Source organism: Octodon degus, unplaced genomic scaffold (genome assembly GCF_000260255.1).
Source record: "Octodon degus isolate 3935 unplaced genomic scaffold, OctDeg1.0 scaffold00016, whole genome shotgun sequence".
NCBI lineage: Eukaryota > Metazoa > Chordata > Mammalia > Rodentia > Octodontidae > Octodon > Octodon degus.
The window spans coordinates 15,143,017-15,148,318 of NW_004524592.1; the positions used below are offsets into that span (position 1 = coordinate 15,143,017).

Sequence of the window (5,302 nt, forward strand, 5' to 3'; positions counted from 1 at the left end):
GTTTTCTTACAAACTTTCTACAGGATGAAATTCTTCACATTGTATCTTGACTATATACTTATAGAATTTCAGGGAAATAGTTCTGTTTGTAATAGCTTAATCTGTACTAAAGGGATGGCAGGTGGTCACATGCAGTCCATGTGGGATTCTAACATGACGTTCAGCAAGTTTTCTGATGTGGACCACCCCTTTGACGCTGAAGGTAAAGCATCTGTTGACAGAGGTGACTGTAGATTTGGATTACTGCTCTCTGCATCTTCCAGTTTTTCTCTGTTATCTTCCCAATTAATGTGAAATCTTATAACCCTGGGATTAGATGCCAAAATGTTTCTTTGAAGCTTAGAAAAGTCTGGTTTTACTGGTGGATTTTCCCTTAATTCTGTCTCAGTATATTCATTATTTACATAATAGCCTACTCTAATAAATTCTTGGCCTCGATAGGTGCAAGTAATGAGCACCACGGTGACGCCAACTGCATCTGCATCTGGAATGAGTCCGGGGTTGGGCACATCAGCCTGAAATACAAACATGTGTTTTCCTGCAGGAACGGGGCCCACTAAGACAGTCTAAAATTTGATCATACTCTTCACTCTCTGCACAGCCCACATAGATCATTTTCCGCTCCAACTTCGATGCACTCGAAGGTGATCTCGAACTGGAACGGGTTGTAGAAGGGGGACGGGTTGTCCAGCACCACCACATTGTTCACCTGGACCTTGGCCATGGCGCGGAGGGCAAGCCGGGCACCACCCGCGGCCCCGCACAGCTGCCCCCACCTTTGCCTCCGCCTTTGCCTCCACCGCCGGGAACTTGCTCTCATTTTACAATTTTATTTTATTTTTTCAAAATTTTATTGATAAACAGCAATGAGACAGTTTCAAATCAAATCGGAAGTACAGTTGCAACAAATAATACACTGCATATATTCTTCTTAGTGGTTAATTGCTGTACAAGATGCAGACTTGAGATCCTATTTACAAACACCATTAGAACAAATCATTGTATTCATTAAGAGAATGCAACTTTATATCTATCCTAACCACTTTGAATACACAGATACAAAATGGACATTCATCTGTATACCCCATTTTTTCTAAATTCCGTTATTGAATATTATAGGTGTGTAAACTCAGCAAAATATCCTAAAAGAGTCCAGTAGCCCATAATAGCATTGGGCCTTCTGTTTAACTGGCAACGTCAGAAATTATTGACCTGATCTCATTTTACAATTTTAAACATTTCCATGAATCTTCAATGACTCATGGTTGTGGTTGATATTGTAATGTGTTTCTGAAATTGCCAAATTATGCAGACATTATAATTCATCTCTGTTATTCATTTTAACTAAATTGCATTATGACCAGAGAATGTGTTCTTATATATTTTTTAATTAACAGTAATAAACTTATACAAGTAGCCAATTTTTGTACAAGTTCATTACATTTGAGGAAAATGAATATTCTCTAACTCTTGAATTCAAGGTCGTATGTATATTACATGTGTTGTTCTCTCTTCTACATTTTTACTCATTTTTCATTATTTGGTTTATCAATAGTTGAGAAATGTTGGGCTGGTGAGATAGATCAGTGGTCTAAAGCGTCTGCTTAGGCAAGCTTAGGCAGGTGCAGGGCACCACATGCCACCTGAGCTGGCAAAAAAAAAAAACAGTTGAGAAATGTTTTGAAACATTCCACTATGAAATTAAATGTTTTAACATATTCCTATAGTTTTTCAGGATATATTTTGAGGAGTTGGGGGTGGTAAGTGTTTACAAGTTTAGAATTTTTATATTTTTTGAGTGGTTTCTATTCTTAATAACACTCTTTGGTTTAAACATCTCCTTTGCATGTGTATTAATCAGTTTTTTGTTGCTGAGACACAATATCTATCATACACAATTTGAAGGAGAAATAATTAATTGAGGTTTCATTTCAGATATTTTAGTCTATGGTCAGGTGGTTCCAATGTAGAAATACGGTAGTGGAGTGTCATGGAAGAAAAAAGCTGCTCATCTTCTGTGATGATTAGTAGAAGAGAGGATGAGTAGGGGGAGTGAGAAAAAGGAGGGCAGAAGAGAGATGGGGAGAGAAAGAGACAGAGACAGAGACAGAGACAGAGAGCGAGCGAGCCAGCCTTCAAAGGCAAACCCTGGCCTCCTCTTTATGCACTCCTACATGGATAGATCCATTGATGAGGTCACTTCCCTCATGATCCAGTCACCTTCCAAAAGAAGACATGATCCAGTCATCCACCTAAGAATACATGAAGCTTTGGGGGAACATTTTTTAATACAAACCTTAAGAGTGTGATGTGTAACAGCTGCTCTATTTTGATTAATATTCATTTGAATACCTTTTTCCATGTGTTTACTTTCAACTTTCCAATTCCTTATCTTTCTTAGATATCTTTCTCATAAACAAGATTTCAGAAGATTAAAAGAAAAGCCAAATGTGCCTCAGACAGGATTTTGCTATGTTGCTCAGGCTGGCCTTGAACTCACTGTTGCCCAGCTTGGCCTCAACCCCACACTGATCCTCCTGCCTCAGCCTGCTGAGTGCTGGGATTATAGGCATGGGCCACCATGCTTGGCTTTTAATTATTTTAATCAATGAGTTTAGTCCATTCATTTTGTCACTATTTATATTTAACCTGTGCTTTTTATTTTCTGTTTTATCCTTCTACTCCTATCCCTTTTCCTGTGGTCTAGACTTACTATTTCAGGTTTTGGAGTTTTCTTTTGCATTTGTTTTTACTTTTTTTAGTCCTTTCTTTTTCTCATGAACTTGTTTGGAAGTTACATTTTTAGTTTGGTAGTTTTTCACTTATGTTTTATTCTGCCTATTTAATCTAAAATTTATCAATTTAGCATCTCAAGAACATTATGAAGATTATAGAAAACTAATCCTAATCATTTATGCCACCTCAACAACTATTAATGTCCAATATTTCATTTGTCTTTTTTCTAATTTCTCACAAACTAGAACATTGTTCTTTTTTATAAATACTATTTTACCAATATTTTTCTTCCTTTGCTGTTTGTTCCTATATTTTAGATCTTCATTATGACCTTTTCTTTATCCTGAGCTTTTCTTTTTCCTTAACTATATGCTTTAATTTAGAGGTTCTCATTGAAGACTTTTTGGAGAGTGGCTTGGTTTATCTATATTTTAAAATATTACTTCTCATTTTCAAGAGAGCTTTGCTCAATACCAAGATTGCTTAGTATTTTCTTTGAGCCCTTTAAAAATGTAGTTCTGGGGCTGGGGAGATGGCTCAGTAGAATAAGCGCTTCCCTGTCAAGGGCAAGGGCCTGAGTTCAATCCCCAGTTCCGCCAAAAAAAACAAAAAAAAAAAAAAAAAAAAAAAAAAAAAAAAAGAGAGAGAGAGAGAGAAAGAAAAATATAGTTCTTTTGTTTTCTGCCTTTCATGACTACTGTTGAGGAAAACAATCTGTTAATATAAATATATTCCTTTATAGTAAATTGGACTTTTTTATCAGGCTAGGATGTGCTCTTTATTTTTGGTGTTTTGTTCTTTGAGTATGTTCAGTGAAGATATGTAATTTTTATTGTTAAAAATCTGTGCTGTGTATATTGTGTTACTTAATCTGTTTTTCTAACCAGTTCTGAAGCATTCTTAGCCTTTATTTCTTTTAGTATAAAATATTCATTCTTTTAGTATGATAAAATAACCATTATAAATTTTAAAATATTACCACTTCTCCATGTTCTGTATTCTCTCCTTTCAGAACTCCAGTAAGTTTATGATGGACCTTTTCATCAATTCCTCATATCTTTTAACTTTTCTTTCATATTTGCCATCACTTTTTCACTCTACATAGCATTTCTGGGTAAGTTCTTCAGATCTGTTTTTCTTGTGCCTAGTCTGCTGTGTAATATATACACTGGAGATTTTGGAGTTCTTTTTCCTGTACAACAGCTATCTATTTCTAAAAGTTCTATTTGGCCCTTTTACAAATCTGCCTAGTTAAACTTTATAGTCTCTTGTTCTTTCTTTTTGACTCATATATGTATGTGTCTAATATGCAGATGCTTGAAATTCAGGTTGTGTGTGTGTCTAGATATATTGTTGCTAGTTTTCATCACTTTTTTGGGGGGGTAGCTTGTTTAGTGATTTCTGATTAGAACTAGTTCTTATTTGTTCTTAATTTGTGGGGGTCTTAGAGGTATAGAGAATTTTTTGCTCATTTTGCTTCTTTCCAGAGTTGGGGAGCACTCACAATCTGGTAACCACATTAGCCTCCTTCAGCTTAGTGTTAGAAGTTGTTCAGCTGGGGAGATGGCTCAGTAGAGTAAGTGCTTCCCTAGCAAGCACAAGGGCCTGAGTTCACAAGGGCCCGGTTCCACAAAAAAAAAAGAAAAAAGAAAAAGAAAGAAAAGAAAAGAAAAGTTTTGTTTCTGAGGAACAGGATCACTTTGGGAATTATCCACAGAGTATATATCTTTCCTCTTGTTGCTCATTTTTTTCAGCTTATAATATTTTTTCTAATAAATTCAATTGGGGCTTGGGAGATAGCTCAGTAGAATAAGTGCTTGTCTGGCAAGTGAAAGGGCCTAACTTCAATCCCCAGTTCTGGAAAAAAAAAAAAAAAAAAAAGACCGAGTCTCTCTAATAAATTAAATTGTATTTTATACTTTTAGGAAGAATTTATTTTGTCAAAGGAGAGTGCTTCTGAGTATCTGGTCTACTGGAGTTCCAGATAGCATTGTTCCATTGGTCATATTAATATAAGAACATTTTGAAAATGTCTGTATCTCTGGGGCCAAAATAAAACCAGCACTACTTATAAAAATGGAAACTGAGATAAGGTTTCTAAAACATGTAAACATTCCATGCTTTAATTTTGTATGAAAGACTCTCTTGAGGAACTCATTTGACATGATTTCAAACATTTATGGTCTGAAATATTCACAAAGTCTTTTGAGATAGCCCTTTCTCATATGTTTGTTATGTTTATAGTCTTATAAACCTAGCATGAAAATAAGTCAAGCCCCCATCAAGTCTACCAAAAAAACATAGTAATAAAGCAGATCATAATTGAAGATTTTGGGAAATCTCAGGAAGAGAGATTACCCTCCTTTCTTTGGGGCCCTGCTGTTTTCCAGTTCTTTATAAATTGTGGAGAGCAGACCTTCGTCTGAGTGCTTATTAGTCAAGATTTTTTCCAAATTTGTGGGATTTTTTTCAATATGTTGGTAAATTTTTTTGACATGCAAAAACTTCTCAATAAGAGGAGGCCCCGGTCATTTTGTGAAGAGACGGAGACTGAGCGGTCGCTGCC

The 5,302-nt window shown here is 35.7% G+C and overlaps 1 protein-coding gene and 1 pseudogene across 1 annotated transcript in view; one reads left to right on the forward strand and one right to left on the reverse strand.

The window, feature by feature from the left end:
• Ica1l (islet cell autoantigen 1 like) overlaps window positions 1-5,302 on the forward strand; it is a 127,814-nt gene that overhangs the window by 65,045 nt on the left and 57,467 nt on the right. The gene's annotated exons all lie outside the window — the stretch shown is intronic.
• On the reverse strand, window positions 64-729 carry LOC101577378 (annotated as a pseudogene).